Genomic DNA, 27138 nt, shown 5'->3' on the forward strand with positions numbered 1-27138 from the left:
CATCACAACACAGGCATCCCCTTGTCTTTGGCAGTGAAACACGCCACTTGGTTTTTGCCACTGTGGAATCCCACCACCACCAAGGACACCAGGGGCATCTCAACAGTGACCTCTCCCAGTGGCAGACCCAGTCCGCAGAGGAGAATGTGCACAGGATCTTTAAGCAAGAGAGGCTGTTGGTCTTCCGAGACCCAGATCGGCTGGCCATTCCCATCAGCCAGAAACAGAACCCGTTCCAGACAGACTCAAGGGTCCAGGTTGTTAATGCCACTGGCCTCTACTCAGATGGTGAATCCCATACCTCAGGGTCCTGCTCCTTTCCAAAGCATGTCCACATAGGACACTTGTAAAGCCTTTGAATTCAAATGCCATTGTAATTCTGCCATATTCACAAAGCCCGTGTTTGACTTTTGGCAAGGTTATCTCTATGGCTACAGCAAATAAAAGATTGTCTGGGGGGGGGGGGGTGTGATAAAAATTCTCTGGTTTTCTGTAAGCCCCAAGCTTTAACCTGGAGTATGTAATTTTTCTGTCTGCCGGGTCTCTGGTGTAGTAAGAACTGGCCACCCACCCCACAGTCCTTGACGTCACCCTTACTGACCTTAAGGGCTGAAGTCACCTGCCCCTCCCTCCCCACCTCATCCCCTGCCCTGCCCCGAGTTCTGGCTTTAGTAAGGACGTTGTCCAAAGCAATTGCAGGTGGCAGTTTGACCAGCTGTAATGCCCAACGTGGCCTGGATCGTTGTTGTTGTTCAGTCATTAAGTCATGTCCGACACTTTTCGACCCCAAGGACTGTAGTCCGCCAGGCTCCTCTGTCCATGGGATTTCCAAGGCAAGAATACTGCTGTAGGTTGCTGTGCTCACCTCCAGGGGATCATCCTGACCCAGGGATTGAACCCACGTCTCCTGCATTGGCAGGTGAATTCTTCCCTTGCTGAGCCACTGGGGAAGCCCTGTGGCCAGGATTACTGGCAGCTTGTTTCATCATCAAGAATTCAGCATGGGACTTCCCTGGTGGTCCAGTGGTTAGAACTTTGCCTTCCAGAGCAGGGGATGCGGGTTTGATCCCTGGTCAGGGAGCTAAAATCCCACATGCTTGTGGCCAAAAAACCAAAACATAAAACAAACAATATTGTAATGAATTCAATAAAGACTTTAAAATGTCCACAGCAGAAAAATCTTTAAAAGGGGGGGAAAAAAGATAAAAAGAGCTCAGCACTGTGTCCAGGGCCCAGGACATGATCGCACTTACCCCAGAATCTATCTAAGAGGGTCTGTTTCCAGGGACCATGATTGGTACCTTTGCTGTGTGAATCAGGGTCCAGGCGGGAAACAATCCACACTGGCTGTTTTCAAACAGAAAGATTTAAACACAGAATTGTTTCAGCAGGATCGGAGGACTCAGTGAGCCAAACTAGCTGACAATTAAATCATATCTGTGGCTGTGGCCAAGCCCTGGGTGAGGGCACTGGTGTTAGCATGTCTCACCCATTCAGTCCAGTCTCATCCCACCCTCCCAGGCTGCTCCCCCAGTGATCCTGACAGTGCAGGCTGCCCCTCTGTCTGCCCCACAAGAGCCTTTATTGCTTACGAACCAGGAGCGGGGATCCAGCCAGTCTGCCATTACTGTAGCCCAGGGCCTAGGTCAGCGTCTGCCACTGGAATGTTTTCTTTTTACTTAAAAAAAAAATTGGAATATAGTTGCTTTACAGTGTTGCGTTATTTTCTGTTGTACAGCAAAGTGAATCAGCCATATGTATACATATATCCCCTCTCTCTTGGACCTCCCTCCCTTCCCCCTAGTCCTCCCATCCCACCCCTCTATGTCAGCACAGAGCAACCAGCTGAGCTCCCTGTGCTATGCAGCAGCTTCCCATTAGCTATCTAATTTACACATGGTAATGTATTTATGTCAGAGCTATTCCCTCATTTTGTCCCACTCTCTCCTTCCCCTGCTGTGTCCACAGGTCCAGTCTCTGTGTCTGTGTCTCTATTGCTGTCCTGCAGATAGGTCCATCAGTACCATTTTCCTAGATTCCACATATATGCATTAATATAGGATGTTTGTTTTCCTCTTTTTGACTTACTGCACTCTGTATGAGAGACTTTAGGTCCATCACATCTCTACAAATGACCCTATTTTGTTCCTTTTTATGGTTGAGTAATATTCCATTGTGTGTGCGTACCACATCTTCTTTATCCATTCCTCTGTTGTTGGACATTTAGGTTGTCTTCCTATCCTGGCTACTGCAAATAGTGCTGCAATGAACATTGTGGTGCATTGAGTTACAATTTTCTTAGTGTCTGGCACAGGAATTTTTTTTTTAAAGATAAATGATTAATGATGAAATCAGTTCTCACAACCACTTTCTGAAGAAGCAAGGATCCAGTTTGTCAGCTGAGACATCTCAGCCTCACCTGAACCATATGGATGGAGCTGGGGTTGGGTGGGAGATTTCCAGAGAATGCCAAGCAGACAAAAGCCATCACTGGAGAACGTCAGCATCTTATAGCACCTGCGATCGAAACGGTGACCAGCATGATTTGGCGCATTTTACACCATGGGTTCAGAGGTGTGCATGTGCCACCAAGTCTTGTGCCTATCCCTGAAGGCAAGTCATGGTATTTCCCCATTTAACAGTGGAGGAAACTGAGTGTGCAGAGCAGAGACACCAGCTCAGGTCAGAGGCCCCGGGTGAGTGCTGGCCTGGCTGGGATCCTCAGCCACGATGCACACTGCTTCTCGGAACAGACGTTTCTCGATGTCTGTTAGACAGAACAATGACCCCCGAGATGCCCACATCCTAACCTCTGGACACTGAATATCCACCTTACAGGAAAAAGAGTCTTCCTAGATGTGGGGAAGGGCCTGCAGTTGGGCAGATTTTCCTAGATTCTATGGGTGGGCAGAATCGAGTCACTTGAGTTCTTTGTAATTTTATTGGAGTATAGTGTGTTATAGTTTTCTTTCTTTCTTTCTTTCTTTTTTTAGTGTGTTATAGATTTGGGTCCTTCTCAGTTTAGGACGACAAGGAGGGAAAGGGCTGGGGCGAGGCCCTGGGGGAGGGGAGGTCAGTGGTCAGGCCAGGGCAGCACAGGATATTGGGAACGGGGTGATGGGATGGTTCCCAGGGGCCTGGCACGCAGCCAGTAATCTGTGGTGGGGAGACGCTGGGGGCCTGCCCTCCAGAGGGGTCTCTCAGAGGCCGCGGTCTCCCTGGGACTTCTGCGCAGGGCCGAACAGGGCGCGGTGGGCAGGACCTTCCGTCGCAGGCGCTCGGGAGCCCGCCAGGGGGCAGCGTGGCGCCCGGGGCAGGTGCGGGCGCAGGGGCACCTCGCTGTCACCTGTTCCACCAGCCGGAGGACTAGACCCCCGCGTCTCCTCATCCTTCAGGTGCCGGGGGCGCCGGGGAATCTGTGCTTCCCAGGGCCCCAAGGCCGGCCCCGCAGGACCCGGGCCCCAGGTGCGCCCCGTGCAAGTCCGCCGAGAGTCGGGGCGAGGGCTCGGGGAGGGGGCTGGGCGCGCACGCATCTTTGTCCTCCTCCCGATCTTCCCGCCGCGCGCTCTCGCCCGGCGAGGGGCGCTGGCGAGGCCAGGGCTGGGCGGGGCGCGGGCGTCCAGCCGCAGGCCGGTGCGGGGTGAGCCCGCGGGCCCCGCTGCGTGGGCCGGGCAGGGGCGGCCCTGCGTGCCGTACGCCGCGTCCGGGGCGCGCCCGCCGCTATCCAGCTTCCCGGGCTCGGCAGCATCTCGGTGCGCGGCTCACAAAGAGCTGCGGCGGCGGCCCGGCGCTCGGCCTCGGGGACACAGCGGCGGCGGCCGTGCACCCGCACTGCCCGGAGCTCGGGCCAGGTAAGCGGGGGTCCCGGCCGCCCGACCCTTCCCCAGAGCGGCCTCAGCCTGGGGGCGCCGGGGCGGGCGCGGGGGGCGCGATCGGGCGGCGCTGCGGGCGGGGCGCGCCGCGGGGATCAGGGGTACGAACCGGGCGGGCGCGGCGGGGCCGAGCTGGTGGCTCGCGCATCCCAGGCGGGGGCGCGGCGGCGAGGGGCGACAAGGCACAGACCAGGGACGCAGACCCACGGCGGCTGCCCGCTCGGGTCCCGCCGGGCTGGCTCCGGCCGCTGGAGTGTTCCGCGGCCCCTCTCGGCACTGGTACTGAGTCCCCGTGAGGGGCGGCAACTCCCGAGTTTGGGGTCTTTTCTGGGTTCCCTGTCACCCGGGAAGCCGAGCCCCGGTTTTCTAGCCCTCCAACCTTTTCCTTTATAACGAGGCCCAGAGGGAGAAACTCCTCAGTTAAAAATCACACAGTCGGGTTCCCCTGGGCGGCCGGCGCTGGGCTGGGGGCGCGGCGCGAACCTGCCCCGTCGTCCCAGCCCCTTTCCCCTCGGCTTGGCTGCTACTGATGGTCCATGCGAAGGGCGAGGCCCCCACCCCCGAGCCGGGCAGCGGGCTTCGGTGTGCCAAGGCCGCGGGGCTGGGGGCTTGAGGGTCGAAATTGCCCTGGACCCGGTGCTGAGGGAGGGTCGCGAGGGGCCCACCCTGCCCGAGCCTCGCTGAGCATGGAGACTGAGATTGTACCTGCTTGTCTCAACTTAGTATTTACTTGCAGAAGGAAGACTTAATTTTTTCACATATGTTTGGATCCGGCCTGATAGGGGCCAACCTCAAATCTGGTGGTTAAGCCAACTCATAAATGGCCGTGGGGACGGTCAACCCCATAGTGGGAAATCTCCTTTGTGCCCTTCATCCCGTGGGCTGAGCTGTCCCTGACCTCTTCAGCCTCTGTCCCCTTTCTGAGAATACCGCCGCCCCCACCCCCACACCTGCCCTCCTTCTTTCTCTCTGAGAAAAACAGTGGTTTTGGGAATAATGACCTGAAGTCTTTCAGGATGGGAACCACACAGCTTTTCCTGGGGTGCACGTTTAGTTTGCTCTGCAGGTACCCACAGCCTGGTGGGTGGCTCCTTTCTCAAGCCTCTGATTTAGTGGGCCTTCTGGTGAGGTGAGGTGAGGGGGAGGGTCTTGCCTTCTCTTGGGGGGCTTCCATTCTTCAGGGGACACTGAGGGTCCTCCAGCCGGGATGCCCTGACCTGTGCCCTCACTGCTGGGGGGCTGTCTGTCCTGCCTCCATCTGCACTCAGGAAAGGGGGTTGGTGGCTCCTGAGCAGCAAATGACCCTGGCATGGAGCCTGCTGGCACTCAGGATGGTGTCCAGGGTGTTAGTGAGCGAGTTGGAGCTTGCTGAGGAGTCAGCTTGCTGAGTGGGCCGCCTCCTGGGTGGGCCCCATGGCCCTGGCAGAGAGACCCTTGGATGGGTCTCCAGAGCTGCACTAGGTCTGGGTGGTGGCCTTAGTGACAGGCGCCCTGAGAGTCTGCTGTGGGGCCTGGCTCTCCAGACCTCTGCTCATTGGTTGGGGAGCATGGTCGGGCCCCTCCCCCATTGCCTGCCTTCCCATCTCCAGGGTACTGGGCTTCTCCGCCTGGGAGAAGTGTGGGCTGAACCAGATGGGGTGTGTGTGTGTGTGTGTGTGTGTGTGTGTGCGTGCGCGCGCGCACGCGCCTGCGTGTGTGAGCATGAAAGGTGGGGTGGGCGCTGGCAGGTGGGCGAAGCCTGTGTGGTCAGTTTCTTAATCTTTGGCCTCTTGCTTGTGTTCTCCGGGCTGGACTTGTGGTTTGCTAACTTGGCTCTTCCTTGGTACTTCTAACTCTTAAAAAAAAATTAGTTTCACAGGGATAATTGGTGGGGATGGATTGTGAAATGGAGGCGCATAAATAATCCAGTTTGCCAACTGAGCTAAGAAATGTGGGATAAAAATAAAAGATAATTGTAAAAGACACCAGTCGCACCCCTGGAGCTGAGAGGGAGTGCCAAAACACCTTAATGTTTCCTAGACACAACTGAGGAACTAGGAAAAGCTCATGTGATGGGAGGTTTGCCTTGGGCTGGGCTTTGTTTGACTTGGGCTGCCCTGAGGCCTGTGGAGGGACAGGAGCCCAGGGCACAAGCATAGCCGCCCAGGGCCTCAGCTCCGCCTGGGCACTCCTCCCCATCCTAAGCCCTGAGCACCTGATCAGGGACTCAGCAGGTCAGGGCCTCTGGTTACACTGGGGTCTGGAGTCTTGGAGAGATGTTTGTGTCAGGGAAATTTGGAGGACTGGAAGCAGGTGGCCACAGAGGGAGGCCCTGAGCTGGCACGGAGGGCTTCCTTCCAGAACAAGTGGCAGAAAGCAGCGTTCTGCCTTGAGAGAGTTACAGAGAGCTGGGGTCCCTGAGCCCTGACCTGGCTGGGATGAGGAGTGACGTGGACACTGATGGTTGTGTGGCTCCATCCCGTTGGTCATGTCTGAGATGATTGTTCACCAAGTGGGGCCCAGTTGGTGGTTGGTAGTTGGCTGTGTGCCCACAGGGGGATTCTCTGGCCCCTTTCAAGGCCCCCCCACCACCTGGGTTGGCTCCAGCTGGTGCCTCAGAGCAGCCTGCAGGCACAGGCTGACTCAGCCGTCGTGGGCGCCTCTTCCCTGCCTCTTCTGTGGGCAGTCCTCCACTCTCCCAGTCCTCTTGGATGCACAAGGGAGCCAGGGACAGCGACCTCGTTGTCATGCAGCCAGGCTATCTCGGTGGGGCTGAGATTCACGAGTCTTCTTGGGAACCCCCCCGGCCCCGTTTCGGCGGGTGCTGTTGCTGCCTGACTTGTGATTTCTGTGCTAGCTGCAGGGTGTCCTGGGCTGGGCTGGGCTGGTGTCCCTCACTCAAGCCTGCAGTGGCTCCCCAGAGCCTTCTCCACACCCTCAGCCTGATTTTTATTTCTGCATGTTCCTTTCCTCGCTCCCAGCCATGCCGTCAGGCAGGCTCATTGCCCAGGCTTACTTTGTGTCATCCCCAACCCATCCCCACCTGCCACCTTGGCCCGCGTCCATCCTTGATCATCCCAGATGAATATGGACTTTTCCCTTCTTCTCTGTCAGTTGCCAAGTTTGCTGAGCGCCTGCCTGCCTCAGGGCCTTTGCACTTGCTTTCCATCTCCCTGGCATGTGCCTCCTCCAGATGTCCACCTGGCTTGCTCTCTCACTCACTGCTCTGTCTGTATTTCAGCTCCCTACATAAATTAACATCATTTCTGCCTTTCATGTTAACCCTGCTTTGTGTTTCTTCTTAGGACCTAACACAATTTATGATTTATATACTTTGTTTATTCTGTCTCTTACCACTCCAACATAGAGACTGTGTTGACTTCTGTGTCACTGGAACAAGAATAGTGCTTGGCACCTGGTTGATCCTCAGCCCAACTTGTTAAATGGATGAATGAATGAATGAAATCCCAGGAGCATTGTGCTTCCTTCCAGTACAAGCCTGGTGCCCTGCTGCTCCCTTCCCCAGACCCCACACCTAAAAACAGCTGCATTCACAGCTGGGTCCCTCCCAGACCTCCAGCAGAAACTTGCCTGCACTGGAGCGGCAGGAGAGAGTAATGGAGAGGTGGGGGGGGGGGGGGGGGGGGGGCAGGGCAGCCAGATGTCACATGGCCGGAAGGCCATCCAGCCCCTGGAGTGGGCATTCTGATCCTCCACAGAAATTCCTTTGGGATTCTCGGTTGTTTGGATGGTCGGCTCTCAGGCTGTGCGTGCGCTCACTTCGGTCGGTTATGGATGTGCTGGGAACAAGACCCCCTCTGGCTCAGGTTCCCTACCTTCTTCACCTGGATGTTTCTATACTGGTCTTTCCCCTTACGTCGGACCTCGTGTCTCCAGGCTCCCGGCCACTCCGCCTGTCCTTGGGTGCCAGCCTGCCCCTCCTGAAGCCTCCCCACCCCGCCTGATTCTCCCTACCCGTGTTCTGGCCCCACCGGAGGGGGCCACTGGTTTTATAAGGAGGAAAACTCTGTCACTGATCTCTGGGGCCTTGGGTGAGCCACCAGCCCTGGGCGCCTTTCTCAGCCTCCGTCGCAGGTGCCTGATAGCTCTTGCTGGGCTGGTTTTGATCCCAGAAGAGGTCCAGCACTGAACTGAGTTGAGAGGTTGGTGCTTGGCCAGAACTTCATGGATGCCGGTGGCCACAGGCTGGCTGTGGCTTCTTTTGTTTTACTGGGAGTTTGAAGGGTCAGCTTTGCTGGCTTTACATGCAGCCTAGTGGGAGACTGTCATGCTTCCTACACTCTCAGGTGCTGTTCTGATGTAAGGGGTTTCATCTGTGGTTTTGTGCATGAAGGATCAAAATTAAAGAGAAAAAATACAAGCTTGAGATGCCAGCATCTCCTGACCGCACAGATATTTGCATCTTGTGGGTTTTCTGAAAACGGAAGTGCTCTGGCATTTGAAGGTAGTTTTGGATGGAGAAACTGGGATGAAATACACATCACTGGGCACTTTTTATTTTTCTTAAAGATTCTTTTGTTGTGGAGATATTTTTTTAAGTCTTTATTGAATTTGTTACAATATTGCTTCTGTTGTTTATGCTCTGGTTTTTTGGCTGTGAAGCGTGTGGGATCCTAGTTCTCTGACCAGAAATTGAACCTGCACCCCCTGCATTGGAAGGTGAAGTCTTAATCAAGGGACCTCCAGGGAAGTCCCTCATTGGGCACTTCTGTGTGTTGCCTTCTCTTCCTTAGTATGTGCTGTTTAAATAGTTCCTCGCCAAGCATGAGAGGCACGTCTTCACTTGGCAGCGAGGTGACCTAGGACCAGGCAGTGGAGACTTGCTTGAGGCTGCTACTGTTTCAGGCATTGCTGAGATTGGTTGGTGAGCCTTCAGAGCCCATGATGCCCCTCCCCCACAATCCTGTATCACCTGCATCTTCCCTACCTCCCCCCTCAACATCTCACTGGGGCCCAGTTTGCATCAGATTTGTTTTTAAACTGGGTGGGCATGACTAGGACTTGGACCACTTATGTGATAGGTGTGTACGTGTGCTCAGTCGCTCAGTTGTGTCTCAGTCTTTGCAACATCATGAACTGTAACCTGCCAGGCTTATCTGTCCATAGGATTCTCCAGGCAAGAATACTGGAGTAGGTTGCCATCCCTTCTCCAGGGGATCTTCCCGAACCAGGGATCGAACTTGTGTCTCCTGCATTGACAGGTGCATTTACTGCTGAGCCACCAGGGAAACCTATGTGATAGATACAGTTCAGGAGCTCATTTTCAGCCTGTGCTTAGATAATCTGGTGGTGGTGAACTGTGGACCTTGAGCTCTGGCTGGTGGTTGGAGAGTTATGGACACATCATGGGTAACCCAGGGGCCTTCATGGGGACAGCAAGAGGGCCTGGGAGCTTGCCGCTCAGCGCAACTGTCGTTGCTGGATTTGTAAGGTGTTTTTCTCTTTGCACTCAGAGGTACCATGGGTTCTTTGCACTTCCTGCCTCTGGACTCAACTCAGCTAAAAGACACTCAGCTGTGAAATACTTAGGCACTTGTTCTCAACAAATTCTAGTTAGTCAACAGTCAGGGAGTAGGAGACCACTAGTGGCATTTAGAATTTTCACTTGGGAGATAGATATGTATCTGTGTGTGATTTGTTGTTGTCCAGTTGCTCACTTGTGTCTGAGTTTGTTCATAACCCTATATATGATAGTATTTTTTAAAAATATGTGTTTATTTATTTCTCCATGATTTGGTTTTACATTCGTGGAATTCATTCTCCAGCAAGGCAGCTCTAAACATGAATTTCTCTGAGCTGTCATGTGCATTGCTAATTTTCATTTAAAAAATGTAGTTTAAAATGAATAACCAACAAGGACCTCCCATATAGCACAAGGAACTCTGCTCAATGTTATGTGGCAGCCTGGATGGGAAGGGAGTTTCGGGGAGAGTGGATACATGTATATGTATGGCTGAGTCCCTTTGCTGTCCACGTGAAACTGTCACAACATTGTTAACCCCAATATAAAATAAGAAGTTTAAAGTTTGAAAAAGAAATGTTGTTTAGTTTTCCCCTGTTGGTCTGTCAGAGTCTTGGAAAAATCCGTTGTTTGGAAACTAGGAGACCTGTTTGCTGAGTGGGTGCCTGTGTTTATTGATGATGGATTTCTTACCCCACCTCCCCAACCAGGCAGCAGGTATGTAAGTTGCTTCAGTGAAACTTGGTTTGTGGTCCTGGGTCTTCTGGTGTGATGGCGGGCTGTGTGCTCTGACATCTGTGCCTGTCACCCAGAGCCTCTCACAGCTGTCAGGGTTGGGGAGTCGGGAGGTCCAGGAAGCCTCCAGCAGCCGCTGGCCAGCGAGGGCCTCCTCCTGAGAGGGGCACATCAAGGCCTGCTCTTTCCTCCTTGTCAGCCAGCCACTGCGGCAAGGATGGAGCGAGACCAGATGTGTGTGTGTGTGTGTGTGTGAGCGTCTGTTCCAGTAGAGCACCCGCTTGGTGCCAGTCGCTGGGCGTGCTCTGTGTGTGTGTCTGTGTGTGTCCCAGCTCCCCTGCCAGGCTTAGACACCAGGCGCTATCTTGGGTCTCTAGCTGGACCCCTCTGGTGGCAGTGAGCCCTGGGGGCTGACCACTGGAGAGTGGGTCCTGGTGCTGCCCGCCTGGCCTGACAGCTTGAGTGTGAGTCCCTGCGGCAGGTCTGACCTCAGCCCTGCCTGGACGTGCCTTTCTCCATGTCCGTGTGCAGCAAAGATTCTGCCCATGACCTTTCCTTGCCCTTTGAGGGGCGAACAGGAGGGAGCTGCCGTGTGGCAGGGTGGACATGCCGTCAGCTCTCTGCTCTTGGGAGGACGTCCCTGAACTGAAACTCTTCAGAGCAGGAGCCCCTCCAGACCGAGAACTCTTGATTGTGTGTCTCCTTTGGGCTTTCTCAGGTTTCGGCTTTTCAATTAATTGCATTTCCTCAAGGAATGGTTTTCTTCTTGATCACAGGCTGGTCTGTGCTTAATCAGCACAGTGAGAACAGTGCTGCCTTAGTGGCTGTGACCCCCCACCCCCGCCCGAGGCAGAGACATCTCTTGCTGCGTCCACTTCATGAGGGAGCTGCCCTGGGGGTCCCTGGATATGGCAGCATTCTCTCCACTCCTAGCTTTGGGAACCCTTCCTTAACTCTGCATGTGTTGCTCCTTTCATCCATTATGAGATGACTTGTCTGATAATGGAAACAGTGGGTGCCAGGCACTTAAATGGCAGCCCCTAGCATTTCCCTCCCAGCCCTCTCATTTGTGAGGTCTCTGCAGTGTTAGTCCAGGGGCAGGTGCTCTTCTCTTTAGTTGCCCCGGAGCCCCTTTGACAGGAGCTCCATCCACCCATCCATCCACCCATCCATCCATCCATCCATCCATCCACCCATCCATCCATCCAACCATCCACCCATCCACCCATCCACCCATCCATCCACCCACCCATCTATCCATCCATCCACCCACCCACCCATCCACCCATCCATCCACCCATCCATCCACCCATCCACCTACCCATCCACCCATCCATCCATTCAACAGGTGTTTCCTGAGTGCTGGCTTTGTTCCACTGTTCTGATCCCTGTCTAGAGCTGGGTATAGTCAGGAGAGGAGTAAAGGGGAACTACTGGAGGGTGTGGGGGGATCAGATGCCAAATATGACTCTGGCCTCAGAGTGCCCCCAGAGTAGCCCAGGCTGGAAGGTGTGACCACCCAGCATGGGGTGGGGGGGACTTGGGTTAGGTACCCCATCCTGAAAGAGTGGGTGGATTTGCCCATCTAGAGCTCAGGCCAGAGGGGCCAGTCTGGAGAGGGTAACCAATATGGGGGTGGGGGCTGAGTGTTTGGTGGTGGGATAATGTGGTTTGGGCAGGTCAGAGCAGGAGATGGTGGGTCTTGGCCGTCTGAGTCTTGAGCAGCCTTGGACATGTGGGGGCATCTCACTGTGATTGGGGGCAGAACAGGGGGGTAACACGTACTCTGCCTGTGATGTATCTAGGAGGTGTTTCCATCACTCAGCTTTGGGACCCAGGGGACCGCGGGAGGGATGGTTAAGGATGAGGAGTGGGGTGTGCTGAGAGCTGGGGCAGGTGGGGGAGGCTTGGGGAGTGGGAAAGGGTGGAGCTCCCTGCTTGACGTGGGCAGAGGCTGCCGTGTCCACATCCCGGCCTTGCTATCTCGGATGTTTAATTTTACCCTTTAGAGATTTATAGACTTTCTAGATTAAATTGCCACTGTTCCTCTATAAGAACGACAAAATCCCTGGCAAACCATAAGTCATGTTATTAATTTGCTCACATGGAGTTAAACTCCATGGCCCTGCTGACTTATTTGGAAGGACAACGGATGGATGGCTGGGAGGCCTCTGTCCAGTTGTTGGCAAGCATGAAAGTCTAGAGGGACCCAGGTCGAGGTAACGGGGCTGTCCTGCCCAGCAGGCGGCTGTCCTCGTCCCATGGCCAAGGCTCCTGGGGACTTTCTGGTATCTGTAGGGAGGGTACCGAGTCCTGCACCAGCTGTGCAGAGGGCTAGGGTGGGGGAAGGAGAGGGGATCCAGGCTGCAGGTCAGGAAGCTGGGCTCCAGGGGCCTCTGCAGGCTGGTGAGCTTTTGGAGGGGTGCCCTGAAGGGCTTCTCTCTGGGGTCCTGAAACCCTGGGCATTCACAACTCCTGTCTTCTCTTCCTCTTTTGGGCTCTGATGTGCTGTTCATCCTCTGGGTAATGAAGGGTCAGAAGACAAGTCTCAGCGCTTCCCTGGTGGCTCAGTGGTAAAGAATATGCCTGCCAATGCAGGAGACACGGGTTTGATCCCTGGTCTGGGAAGATCCCACATACTGTGGAGCAACTAAGCACGTGTGCCACAACTCCTGAGCCTGTGCTCCACAACAAGAGAAGCCACCACAGTGAGAAGCCCGTGCACCACAGCTGGAGAGTAGCCCTCGCTCGCCATAACTAGAGAAAGGCCGCACAGCAACAAAGACCCAGTGTAGCCAAAAATAAAGAAAGAAAGAAAACATCTTAAAGCTGCTCCCCTTTCTAGTCAGCCTGCTGTTTGCGCTGGCACAGGTCGGGGTAGGTATCATTCCCGAGAACCTGGCTGAGATGCTGGTGAATGCCTCTTGCATGGCTTACTGCCCTGCGCCAGCGGTGGAAGCTGCCTGATAGTTACGGGGCAGTTATTGTAGGAGTCAGGATTTGTTGGGAGAAAGATACATTTGTTGGGGAGGGGTGCTGTCTGTGCGCTGACCTTTCTGCCTTCAAGGCGCATGTGGCTGCTATAGGTGGGGGTTGCTGCTGCGGGAGGAGCAGGTCTCAGGCTAGCTCTCCTGGTGGTTTTCATCAAATACCAAGAGTATGCTGCAGTTTGTGTTGACTGATGTCTCAAACCAGCTTTCTTCCTTTACAGTGATAAAGAGAAGTCAGACTTAGGTGTATTTGTGTGTGTGTGTGTGTGCTCAATCACTCAGTAGTGTCTGACTCCGTGACCCCCATGGACCATAGCCCGCCAGGCTCCTCTGTCCATGGGATTTCCCAGGCAGTAATACTGGAGTGGGTTGCCATTTCCTCCTCCAGGGATCTTCCCAATCCAAGGATCGAACCCACGTCTCCTGTGTCTCCTGTATTGGCGGGTAGATTCTTTACCACTGAGCCCCCTGGGAAGTCCCTGGCGTATTTAACATCCAGTATTTCATGGCAGAAAGCCAGAGGTGATGCTGGCGGCATGGCTGCCTCTCCATGGTACCCACATGGATACCCATAGACATTGACGGGCCATCACTGTGCAGACGTGGGCAGCAGCTGCTGCTGACTGATGCAGAAGAGTCCATAAACACATGCATTTGTATAAATACAAATAGAATGTCCCAAGTAATGAGCACTTCCTTGAAATGACATTAGCTCTTGTTTCAAGGGAGTGAGTGGAGGCATAGCACATTAATTTGGGACTGAATTTTGTCTCGCTCATCCCAGTTACCGACAGTGGTCTTCAGGCTCTCGTGTGTTTTCTTTCTGGAAACTGTCCAGGCTGATAGGGGCCTTGAGGCTGTGGTTGGTGTTCACTGTCCAGAATTCATGGCTGCTCCTTGTTTGCACCCACCTGGACCTCACGTCTCATGGCCTGACACCAAAAACACATTTCCTCTCCATAGACGTGTTTAGTGGAAAATGTTCTAACAGATTACTCATTTTAAAAGAATGCACTGTCCAGGAAAAAGGAAACAAAGAAATAGAAAAAGGTCCCAAAGACATTTCACCCCTTAAAAAGGCCCAATAACCATATGAGAAGGTCCTCAACTCCATTAGTCATCAAGGAGGGAAATGTATATGAACTGTAACTGTGTTAGGATTCTCCATAGAACCAGAACCAATAGTGTGTGTGTATATTGTTTGTTGTTGTTCAGTCACTGAGTTGTGTCTGACTCTCTGTGACCCCATGGATTGCAGCATGCCGGGCTTCCCTGTCCTTTACTTTCTCCCGGACTTTGCTCAGACTTATGTCCATTGAGTTGGTAATGCCATCCAACCATATCATCCTCTGTTGTCCCCTTCTCCTCCTGCCCTCAGTCTTTCCCAGTATCAGTCATGAGGTCTCCGGAGTCAACTCGTCGCATCAGGTGGCCAAAGGATTGGAGCTTCAGCTTCAGTCCTTCCAGTGAATGTTCAGGGTTGATTTCCTTTAGGATTGACTGGTTTGATCTTCTTGCTGTCCAAGGTACTCTCAAGAGTCTTCTCCAGCACTAGAGTTTGAAAGCATCAATTCTTCGGCGCTCAGCCTTCTTTATGATCCAACTCTCACATCTGTGCATGACTACTGCAAAAACCATAGCTTTGACTGTATGAACCTTGGGGCTTCCCTTGTGGCTCAGGCAGTAAAGAATCTGCCTGTAATGTAGAAGACCTGGGTTCGATCCCTGAGTTGGGAAGATCCCCTGGAGAAGGGAATGGCAACCCACTCCAGTATTCTTGCCTGGGAGATTTCTGTGGACAGCGGATCCTGGCCGTTTACAGTCCATGGGGTCATAAAGAGTCGGATATGACTAATTGACTAAACTTTCACTTCACTTCCAAACTGCCAGTACACATAGTGTGTGTGTGTATGTATATATATATATATATATATATATATATATATTTTTTTTTTTTTTTTTTAGTTTTTTTGCCTGTGCCACACTGTGCTTGTGGGATCTTAGCTCCTTGACCTGGGATAGAACCCGGGGCCCTGTCAGTGAGAGCACCAAGTCCTAACCACTAGACTGCCAGGGAATTCCCCAGAAGGGTCCTTAGAGAGGCAGAGGAGAGTGAAAGCAGAGGAGAAGGCAAGGATGATGAAGGCAGAGACTGTCAAGGATTGTGACCACATGTCAAGGGTTGTCAGCAGAGGTGATCACCCCTGGAGTCTCCAGGAGGTGAGCAGCCCTGCTGATGCCTTGACCTCAGCCACTGAACCTGCTTCCAGACTCCCAGTTCCCTGAACTTGAGTCATTTAAAGCCATGTATCTGGGACCCATTTGTTCCAGGGGCCACAGGGGCTAACAGAGCTGTCAGGACGTGTGCACTGGGGCGTCCAAGGCAGGTAGTTGTCACCCCAAGCTGCAGACAGTCCGAGGTCCCCCAGCAGCTGCTCCCCTTGCACCGAGGCTTGCACACACAAAGCCATCCTGAAGACCTGCACGTGTGCAGTGGCCCGGAGGAGTCCTGCCACATAACGCTGAGCCAAAACCCCAGACACTAGAGTCGTTAGTTCCTCCCGCACAGCTCCACTGATGGGAAGGACAGTGGGCTTCTTATCCATGTGGGGTGGGAAGTCGGGGTGCCCTTTGGTAGATGGTGATTAGAGGGGCACCAGGAGGGCAGAGGGCTTCTGGGGGATGCTGATAATGTCCTGTTTCTTTTTTTCTTTGTTTTTTTTGAAAATTTTATTGAAGTAGAGTTGATTGATAATGTGTTAATTTCTGCTGTATAGCAGAGTGATTCAATTATATAATTCTTTTTTGTATTCTTTTTCCATTATGGTTTATTGCAGGATTTTTTTTTTTAGTTATGGTCATATGAAGAGAACATACACATCTTTTTAAAACTTTTTATTTTGTATTGGGATATAGCCAGTTGACAATGTTGTGATAGTTTCAGGTGGACAGTAAAGGGACTCAGCCATACATATACATGTACCCATTCTCCCCGTAACTCCCCTCCCATCCAGGCTGCCACATAACATTGAGCAGAGTTCCCTGTGCTGTACAGTAGGTCCTTGTTGGTTATCCAGTTTAAATATAGCCGTTATCACAGGATATCAAATATATTTCCATGTGCTATGCAGTAGGGCCTTGTTTATCCATCCTCTGTATACTAGTTTGCATCTGCAGATTCCAATCTCCCAATCCTTCCCTCCATCACCCCTCCCTCTTGGCAACCACAAGTGTGTTCTCCATGTCTGTGAGTCTGTTTCTGTTTTGTAGGTAGGTTCACGTGTGCCATATTTTACATTCCATTTTATGGTATTTGTGGTATGATATTTTATGGTATTTGTCTTCCTCTTTCTGACTTCACTTAGTATGGTCATCTGTATTGCTGCAAAAACAGTGTCTCATTTCTTGTTCTGCATGTGGTTTGCCTGAGTGGATTCAAATTTATAATAAGGACCTTTTCAGTACCTATATTAAACTTCAATGAAAAGTGGGGAAAAAAAGAACAGTATAGCATCTTGGAATCTTCAAGGAGAACTTCCAATTGACTGACTCATGGCTTCTTTTCCTGCTGGAACAATAATATCAAAATCAAGATTATATTTAATTTAATGTGAAATGATTAAATGAGGCCATTCCAACAAGTGCTTATTAATATGCAGATACACATTGTGTTTTCAAAATGAAATCAGAGTCCATAAACCCAAGTAGGATGCTGAGATCTCTGCTCAAGTAATTGATACAGATTCGTTCTCTCCATGAAAGTTTTCCTTATGCACAAAGAAGCTGAGCCCTTAAGGAAAACCAGACACAAACAGCCTGAACATTTGAGGATCATGTGCTCTGCAGTGAGTGGAAAACCAGAGAGAGACCAGGTGTGTGTGTGTGTGTGTGTGTGTGTGTGTGTGTACAACTCCTTTGGGTCAGCGGGATGTGTGTGTGTGTGTTTGTACAACTTCTTTGGGTCAGCCTAGAAATTTTAGTTGGGTGTTCTGTGAGCCCCCTGCCTGGCACTTTCCAGGCCACCCTGCCCAAGCTCCTATAGGTCTTGCTGTCTGTGCCCACAACTTTCCCTGGCCCCTCATACCCCTCCAGCTGTGCTGGGAGACTGTCCATCAGCTGCCCATGCAGTGACCACTTGGCTTCATGGGCTGTATCCTGCGTGTGGTCATCACATCTGCACTGGGCCCGTATGGTCTCTGCTCTTGCTCCATCTGAAATAGACGAGATCCATAGCACAGTGGTCTCTTCCAAGGTGGTCCATGGAGATGCGAAGTGGGTGGGGTAGCACCTTGTGGCCTCAGTGGTTCTGGGCGTGCTCCTGGCTCTCATGGATGGACTCTCATCCCTGACCTGCTGTTGGGATAGCATGCTGGCTTCTCCTGTGTGGTCTGAGGATCAGGACTGGGGTCTGAGGGGTGTGTTTGTCCAGGCGGAGGCTGGGGTCCGGGCATGGGTGCATCGGTGCTGCCCTCACCCTCTGGGCCCATTGGGAGCTGGCCTGGCACAGCAGGCTCTGCGGCTGTGGTCAGCCTCTCGCTGGTCTCATGGCAGGTGTTTGTGATACAGACAGCACCTTTAATGGTGGGGAGCGGGGAGGGATTCTTCCATGAGCTTGGCACGTGCATTCTTCACCCACGCCTCCTCTCGGCTGTTCTTCCACCTGTTGCAATGGGAGTTTGTCCATCAGGCACTGACCAGCCCCTCACTTGGACACTGGGATTGTTTAGAGTGTTTGCTGCCCTGAAGGATGCTGAGATAAATACCCTGTAGCTCTGCTCTTCTCTTTTGTCAGATCCCCTGATTCTTTCTTTATGATACATTTCCAGAAGCAGAATGGCTGGGCTGAAGGTGAAGACTGCAGACTGACCTCTAGAAAGGCTCGGATGCCCACAGATGGTGTGCGTGCGGGGCCTGCTTTCCTTCCCTCCCCCTTTCCTGTCCTCTCCCCCAACCCCTGCCCTCACACTGCTCCTCCCCATCCCTACTCCCTCCTGTGATGCTGCACCATTGAGCAGCATCCAGCAAATACCATTCCAGCTACCTGTCTGGGACCTCCCAGCTCACAGGCTCCTTGGGGACCCTTGTCCAGGGTTTGCTTGTGGGTTTTGAGAGGAAACCAAGAACCAATGGGGGGGCCTGTGGAGAGCCTCAGAGGCTTCCCCAGGACACACAGGCCAATACTGAGGTGTGACGATGTTCTTCCAGAGAGAAATCCCTTCCCTGGGAGCTCCTCACCCCAGGCAGGGATTGCTGGGATGCTGACCCCATAGGCAGGGACTGGAACCCCTGGGCTTACAAGCCATTTGTTGTTGTAGTTGTTCAGTCTCTAAGTCCTGTCTCTTTATGACCCCATGGACTGCAGCACGCCAGGCTTCTCTGTCCATCACTATCTCCTAGTAGTAGTGTTAGTCGCTCAGTCGTGTCTGACTCTTTGCAACCCCATGGACTGTAGCCCACCCAGCTCCTCTGTCCATGGGATTCTTCAGGCAAGAATACTGGAGTGGATTGCCATTCCCTTCTCCAGGAGATCTTCCCAACCCAGGGATTGAACCCGGGTCTCCTGTGTTGCAGGCATGTTCTTTACCATTTGCGCTACAGGGAAGACCTCTCTATCTCCTAGAGTTTGCTCAAATGGATGTCCATTGAGCTGATGATGCCATCCAACCATCTCATCCTCTGTGGACCCCTTTTCCTCCTGCCCTCAATCTTTCTCAGCATCAGGGTCTTTTCCAGTGAGTCGACTCTTTGCATCAAGTGGACAAAGGATTAAAACTTCGACTTAAGCATCACTCCTTCCAATGAATATTCAGGGTTGATTTCCTTTAGGATTGACTGATTGGATCTCCTTGCTCTCCAAGGGACTTTCAAGAGTCTTCTCCAACACCATGATTCGAAAGCATCGATTTTTTGGTGTTCAGCCTGCTTTAATGGTCCAGCTCTCACATCCATACATAACTGCTAAAAAACCCATAACTTTGACTATACAGACCTTTGTCGGTAAAGTGATATCTCTACTTTTTAAATATGCTGTCTAGAATTGTCACAACTTTCCTTTCAAGGAGCAAGCATCTTTTAATTTCATGGCTGCAGTCACCATCCCCTGTGATTTTGGAGCCGAAGAAAATAAAATCTGTAACTGTTTCCACTTTTTCCTCTTCTATTTGCCATGAAGTGATGGGACTGGATGCTCTGATTAGTTTTATAAATGTTAAGTTTTTAAGCCAGCTTTTCACTCTCCTCTTTCACCCTCATCAAGAGGCTCTTTAGTTCCTCTTCATTTTCTGCCATTTGAATGGTAGCATCTACATATCTGAGGTTGTTGATATTTTTCCCAGAAATTTTGATTCCAGCTTGGGATTCATCCAGCCTGGCATTTCTCATGATATACTCTGCATATTAAGTTAAATAAGCAGAGTGACAATATACAGCTTTGATGTACTCCTTTCCCAATTTTGAACTAGCCTGTTGTTCCGTGTCCACAAGTCATTATTTATGTTTTAAATATCTTATTTTGGGGACTTCCCTGATGGTCCAGTGGTTAAGACTCCGCACTTCCAGTGCAGGGGCCAGTGCAGGGGGTTTGAGTTTGATCCATGGTCTGGGAACTAAGTTCCCAAATGCTGCAGGATGCAGCCAAAAATTTAAAAAAGAAAATCTTATTTTTCTGTTGGTTTGGCGAATTGGATTGATGCATTACCCTCTTCCTGAACCATCTGGGACTGCCCTAGTGCATGGGTCAGGGTGGTCACCACTGCGAGATGCTTGGCTGATGTTCTGTCCCCGTGGACGCTGTTAGCAGCCCTGAGAATCCAGGGAGAAGCTGCTGCCCAATTCTGAGGCCCCATGGGGGTCTTTGTCCTCCTTTCTCAGAGGCAGCAGATTTGTGGATTCGCTCTGTTGAGCTGGAAGGAAGAATTTTAAAATTTCCTCCGGTTGAAGAACCCAAAATGGAACAATCTACATCAGTTCCCCCAAATTGGACTTTTAGGCAAGGGCTTGGAAAAATGGACTGTTTCCTGTGCATGAAAGCAAAGTCTGTGGGAACCTCCTGGTAATGAATTTTAAAGTGCTCATGTACTCAGCCTCATTCTCAAATCCTGAGAGTCTTAAAAGACAGAAAGAAAGTTGCCTGATGGAGGTCCAGTCCGAATGGGGGAGGCTGAGAAGCCTGCTGTTCTCTGCCACAGTTCCCTTCCTCTAGGTCTGCGGCACTTTGTGTAAACAAGCGTGTCTCTGTCATTTCTAAGATTCTTTAAAAATAATTATTTTCTCCATTTTGTTTTCATTTATTTTATTTATTTGGCTGTGCTGGGTCTTAGTTGTGGAGTGTAGAATCTTTAGTTATGGCATGTTGGATCTAGCTCCCTGACCAGAGATTGAACCTGGGGCCCCCTGCGTTGGGAGCTCAGAGGCTTAGCCACTGGACCACCAGAGAAGTCCCCACTGCTAAGATGCTGACATTCAGGAATGGTTTTGAACCTTCTTCGGGTACATGCTGTTTTCTGAGTTGCAGTTTCTGTGTATTATTTCATTATTATTTCTGTCTATTATTTTATAATTAAAATATAGAGATACAGCATTTCTGGTTTTCAAATACTGCCTTCAGATAACGATCTTGCATGTCTAGAGCCTGCTGGAGCTGGGAGTGTTTGGATTTTTGCTGCCCCATCTTCCAGGAACCCACTCCCCACTATAGTCCCTGACACCCTGTTTCTGGTCTTGTTCAGGATCACTTCCTCCACTCACAGGAGGGTGTCCAGTGGGAGGAATCGGCAGGGCTTTCTGTGGTGTCTTCAGAGCCGTAGGAGGCAGAACCAGGCCAGCCATGTCATATTTTTGTGGGGGAGCAACTAGCAAGAAGACCCAGTCTTTCCCTGGGGTATCAGCAACTCTGGTTGGAGGGATAGCAAGGGGTAGGAATGGGACAGCTGCTGTAGACAGAAAGTGGCCCCTAGAATGTGGGAATGGATGACAAGTCAAGGCCTTGGGTGGGAGATAAGTGTGAGTGAGTTCTGACACCAGGGGGCTGGTGGGCTCTGTTATTTGAGAACAGTGTGTTTCCCTGATTGTTGTGATAGGAGTTCTATTTTGTTGGGATCCTTCCAATGTAGGATGGGTTCTGGAATTTGTATTCTAGCTGTTATTATTATTATTTTTGGCAGCACCACTTGGCTTACAGGATCTTAGTTCCCTGAGCAGGGATCTATCCCATGCCCCCTGCAGTGAAAGTGCAGAGCCCTATCCCACTGGACCACCAGGGAAGTCCCTGGAACTTGTATTCTGAGTGATAGAAAGGGGCAGGCAGCTTTTCATGGTGGTGGGGTTAGCTTTGTCAGATCCCCCCTGACCTGGAGAGGTGGGGTCCTTAAAGTGTGGTAACTCAGTCACACCAGTCAATCTTAAAGGAAATCAACCCTGAATATTCATTGGAAGGACTCATGCTGAAGCTCCAGTATTTTGGTCACCTGATGCCAAGGGCCGACTCATTGGAAAAGTCCCTGATGCTGGGAAAGACTGAGGGCAGAAGGAGAGGAGGGTGTCAGAGGATGAGATGGCTGGATGGCATCACTGATGCAGTGGACACGAACTCGGATGAACTCCAGGAGATGGTGAGGGACAGGGAGGCCTGGCGTGCTGCAGCCCATGGGGTCGCAAAGAGTTGGACATGACTGGGCGACTGAACAACAACTCAGCTAGTGCAGTACTGTTAAGGACTTACTTATATCGTTGTGTGTTACTTGAAAGTTCGAAATCTAAGGTGACTTTAGGATTCTCTGTGTGGGTTGGGGACAGGTCTTTGTGTGGGTGGGTGTAAAACCTTGTGTGCACCTCGTTTCCTGGGAATCACTGAGGAGCAGCTCTTTGATTTTCAATTTTGAGCCCTTTTCTTCAGACCATCAGCCTTATCTGGAGCACAATGGGCTGCAATGACAGTGCTCCAAATGGGATGGATTTTGTTTCCAGTGATTGGACTGTGACAGCATTTCACTACATTCATATGGCTGCTCACAATTGCCTACTTTTCTTTCGCTTAGTGGAAAATGTGTCACTGAAGCCTGCTTCATGGTTCTGGCCCCGTGGTATATCCTGGCTCAGGTCTGAAGCCACCTGCGTTCTCCGAGGGAAAGGCCTACTGTGGCCCAGGCAAGGAGGGTGAAGGAGGGGCCTGGGTTGGACTTGGGACCTGTGCAGCTTCTATTTTGCTGCATTTTGTCCAGAAACATTTTGCGTGCAGGGCCAAATGATTTGGCCAGGCAGAGCGGTATTTCATGGGCTGCTGTGATGGCCAGAGATGCTGGTGGGGATGCGGAGGCAGGTGGGATGGAGGCACAGGTCCCAGAGAAGCTGGCAGGGCCTGGCCATTCTCTGTAACAAAACTGCTTTCATTGACTTTGGAGCATAGGGATCCCACAGTCAACTGTTGAGCCCATGGTCAACGGTCGCCATCTCTCCCCATAGCTGGCTCGTGAAATGTTCCAGGGTTAAAGTGTATATGAACTGCCTGGTATCTCAACTCGGGAGAGCCTGGTGGCCCTTTCAGCCATAAAATCTGCCTTTCTTGAGGAGCAGATGCTGGAGACAGTGGGTTTTCTCTTTGAACCAATCCTGGTGGAGCCTCAGAAGTGTCAGAAAGATAATCTTGTCTTGACCCATACAGACAAGAACCCTTTCATTTCCAAGCCTGTTAAAAAGTCTTAATGTTGTTAAAAAAATCCACTTTACTACTGGTAAAAATATCCTCCTGTGCATTCATAAATTATGCCTCTGGGGACTTCCCCGGTGGTCCAGTGGCTAAGATTCTGCACTCTCGATGCAGGGCCCAGGTTTGATCCCTGGTCAGGGAACTAGATCACTCATGCTGCAGCTAAAGATCCTTCGTGCCACAGCTAAGACCCAAAGCAATCAAATAAATAAGTAAATAAAAATAAATATGAAAAATGAATAAATTATACCTCTGGCTTCTCTCGGGTGCCCCTTGAGTGCAGGACTGTGCTCCTGAATGAGGCTGGAGCTCCTGGATTTTCCGGAACCACCCGCATGGTGCTTCCTGTGAGATTCTTGTAGTTCTTCCTGATTTTGACAAGAAATTTGGCTCCTCACCATTCAGAGCTCTGCTTCCCATCTCATCCTCCTGGAATGACTCTGACTCCTTGTTCATTGACAGTGATGCTTCTTGACTCAGCTTCTCTGTATACCGGTGCTAAATTGAGTCTTGGAGACAATTTTGGGTGAAGTAGAAAAGGAGAACTTTATTGCTTTGCCAGGCAAAGGGGGATAGTGCAGGCTCATGCTGTCAAAACCGTGTGTCCCAACTTGGAGAGGAGAGTGAGAAGTTTTATAGTAAGAGAGGGTGTGATCAGCTCCTGGACATTCTTCTGATGGGCTGGTGGTGAGGTAAGCAGGAGTCAGCATCATCGGCCTTCAGGTCCCAAGTGTTCTGGAGTCTACATGCTTTTGTGGGCAGTGTACCATCGCTAATTGTTAACTTCTCCCACCTGGAGGGATTTCAGTATCTACAGAATAGCTCAAAGTTACTGTTGTGTGTATCCATTGATGGGGAATCAGGACCTTACTCCAAGGCTGCACTACTATTTCTCGATTGTTTCTTCCTGGTCCTGCATCCCCTTCCTTCCCTGACTAACAACTGCTTGAATATGCCCCTTGGAAATCAGGGAAGGTCATGGAGGTTGAATGAAGGCTGTTTCCTATAATCAAGGAAATGGGGGACACAAAGACTTTGTGCCCAGGGGCCCCATAGGGCCCTGGGCCCTGCTCCTTATCAATTCCACCAAGGTTATTGTTTAGACAGAGGCTTCTCTTTGGGTTACCCCAGGTCTGGGGCTTCTCTGTGGGCAGAAGAAACATCCTGTGAGAATCAGCTGTTGAGATGGCTGATGGGCCCCTTCCTGTCTTCTAACATCAAAGGTATCTATTGTTCTAGTATTTTATATTGTGATAAAATATACATAACATAAATGTACCACTTCAGTCATTTTATGTGTACAGTTTAGTGACATTAAGTACATTCACTTCGTTGTATAGCTATCACCACCATCTACCTACAAAACTGCTCCCATCTTTCCAAACTGAAAACTGTTCCCATAAACACCAGCTTCCTATTTCCCCCACCCCAAGCCCCTGGAATCCAGGGTTCTACATTCTGTCTCTACGAGTTTGACTACTCTAGAGACCTTATATAAGCAGAATCCTACAGGGTTTGTCTTTTTTTTTTTTTAATTCAAGTATAGTTGATTTACAATGTTGTGTTAGTTTCAGGTGGATAGCACAGTGATTCAGTTATACTATATAATCCATCGTTTTCAGATTTTTCTCTTATATATTATTACAGAATGTTGAGTCATTGTGGCACTTGGGGACCTTCGTTTCATCCAGTGGGATCTTTTGCTGCAGTGCACAGACTCTAGCTGTGGTGTGCAGGCTCAGTAGTTATGGCACACGGGCTTCTCATTGTGGTGGCTTCTCTTGTGGTGGTGTACGGGCTTAGTTGCCCTGCAGCACATGGGATCTTAGTTCCCTGAGCAGGGGTTGGACTCACATACCACGCATTGCAAGGTGGATTCTTAGCCACTGGACCACCAGGTAAGTCCTCACCCAAGGAATTAAAGTCAGAAATAAGGGAAAAGATTGGGCAGTGGCGTGAGGAAGTCGGGGTCAGGGAATGTGGCTTTTCATCTGAAGCCCCTGCAGTAGTGTATTACTCAGTCTGAGTGAAAGACTTGTCTCATTTCTTCAGGGCTTGGTGACAGCCAGTGACTGACCAATCTGTGTAGTTACGTGATAGGTGGGGTCCGAGATGTCTGTCCTCACGGGAGCAGGGTGCGGGGTGGCAGCTGCAGCAGAAGGTGTCCAACAACACCCGGCAGGAAATGAGAAGAGCTCAGGGACTGGCGGGTTAACAGTATCTGGCACAGTAATTCCTGCTGAAACCTTGATGGTAGGCAGTAAATTAAAGTGCTGCCTCGGCCTATGTGACTTGCATCTTAACAGCAGCTGTCAGAGTCTGTCAAAAGGAAGGGGATTGGGGGGTGTTTCTTGTCCACAGAGCTGCTTGTGAAGGAACTTTCCATCTGGGGTGCCTGGACTGTGCCCCAGTCCTCGACAGCACACCACTCACGTTGGTTGGGAAAGAGAGTTACCAGTCTTTTTTTCCCTTCAGGTCTGGCTTTGAAAAACACATACATCATTTTATTTTTTCAGCTGAAGTATAGTTGACTGACAGTGTATTCTTTTCAGGTAGTACAGTGATTCAGCTATGTGCTTATGTGCTCAGACCTCAGTTGTGTCTGACTCTATGTGACCCCCATGGACTCTAGCCCGCCAGGTTCCTCTGTCCATGGAACTCTCCAGGCAAGAATACCGGAATGGGTTGCCATTCTCTTCTCCAGGAGATCTTCCCAACCCAGGGATTGAACCCAGGTCTCTTGCATTGCAGGCGAATTCTTTACCACTGAACCACCAGGGAAGCTCTTGATGTCTTGCTGGCTCATTTCTCTTTAGTGCTGAATAATATTTCATTGCCTTGGGTGGACCTCAGTTTCTTTATCCATTTACCTACTGAAGTATCTTGTTTATGTTCACCTTTGGCAGTTACGAATAAAACTGCTGTAAACCACCACGTGCAGGTTTCTGTGTGAACGCACATCTTCAGCTTTTGGGAAGTAGAATATCAAAGAGTGAGATTGCTAGATCTGTGGTAAGAGTAGTGAGTTTATCTTTTTAAGAAACTGCCAAATTATCTTCCCCAGTGGCTGTACCGCTGTGCATCCCCCCCAGCAGTGAATGAGAGTTCCTGTCGCTCTGCATCCTCAGCAGCACGAGGCGTCGCCAGTGTCTGAATTTGGCCATTCTGGTAGATATGTAGTAGTATCTCTTTGCTGGCTTTTTGTTGTTGATGGCGGTGGTAAAAGTTACTTATTCATTTAACAACAGCTTTTGTCTCCTTTTAAAATCATTTTATTTATTTATTTATTTTTGGCCGTGCTGGGCCTCTGTTGCTGTGTGGGCTTTCTCTAGCTGTGGCGAGTGGGGCCTCCTCTCTAGCTGTGATGCAAGGGCTTCTCTCTGTGGTGGCTTCTCTTGTTGTGGAGCTCAGGCTCTAGAGCATACGCAGTTCAGTAGTTGTGGCAGGTGGGCTCAGTAGTTGCGGTCCTCTGGTTCTAGAGTGCAAGCTCAGTAGTTGTGGTGCATGGGCTTAGTTGCTCTGTGACATGTGGGATCTTCCCAGACAAGGGGTCGAACCCGTGTCTCCTGCACATTCTTTTTTTATTTTTTATTTATTTTTTTAAAATTTATTTATTTATTTTTTTTAATGCACATTCTTTTTTTAAAAGAATGTTTCTTTAGTTGACTGTGTCGGGTCTTGGTTGCGGCACCCAGGATCTCTGTTGTGCTGCTCGTGCTCCTCTCCAGTTCTGGTGTGCAGGATTTTGTAGTTGGGGCGTGCAGGCTGTTGCCTTGTGGCGTGTGGGTTCTCCGACCACAGATTAAACCCATGTCCCCTGCATTGAAAGGTGGATTCTTAACCACCGGACCACCAAGGAAGTCCCTCCATTATCATTTATCACAGGATACTGAGTACAGTTCCCTGTGCTACACAGTAGGACCTTGTTTATCCATCCTATAGATAAAAGTTTGCATCTGCTCATCCCAAACTCTCAGTGCATCTTGCACGACACCCGACCCCCCCCCCCCCCCCCCCCCCCCGCCCCAGTACCCACAGGTCTGTTCTCTATGTCTTCTCACTGCCGTTTTAGTTTGCACTGCCCAAATTAAAAGCATCTTTTCATATGGTTATTGGCTGTTTCCTTCTTTGGTGAGGTGTCCTCACATTTTTTATTCATTTTATAATTGAGTTGTTTATTTTTTTATTGTTGACTTTTAAGTGTTCTTTGTATATTTTGCATGACAAATCCCTTATCAGATGTGTCTTTTGCAAATATTTTCTCTCAGTCTGTGGCTTGTTTTTCATTCTCTTAAGTGTCTTTCCTAGAGCAGAAACCTTACCTTTTAATGAAATCAAGCTTATTAATTCCTTCTTTCATGGATCATGCCTTTGGTG

The 27138-nt window shown here is 50.7% G+C and overlaps 1 protein-coding gene across 5 annotated transcripts in view; it reads left to right on the forward strand.

Annotated features, from left to right (window-relative positions):
- Positions 1-3447: 3447 nt before the first annotated feature.
- The window catches only part of LOC122706932 (amyloid-beta A4 precursor protein-binding family A member 2), a 130545-nt gene continuing 106854 nt past the window's right edge, over positions 3448-27138 (forward strand). For 3 of the 5 annotated variants that reach the window (XM_043922517.1, XM_043922520.1, XM_043922522.1), the window contains exon 1: positions 3577-3851. The gene's annotated coding sequence lies outside the window, so the exon portion shown is untranslated. Of the gene's footprint in view, positions 3466-3575; positions 3852-27138 lie in introns of those variants that run through there. The other 2 variants (XM_043922519.1, XM_043922524.1) reach the window with 2 other exon arrangements.

The sequence above is a fragment of the Cervus elaphus genome, chromosome 13, assembly GCF_910594005.1.
Source record: "Cervus elaphus chromosome 13, mCerEla1.1, whole genome shotgun sequence".
Classification (NCBI taxonomy): Eukaryota; Metazoa; Chordata; class Mammalia; order Artiodactyla; family Cervidae; genus Cervus; species Cervus elaphus.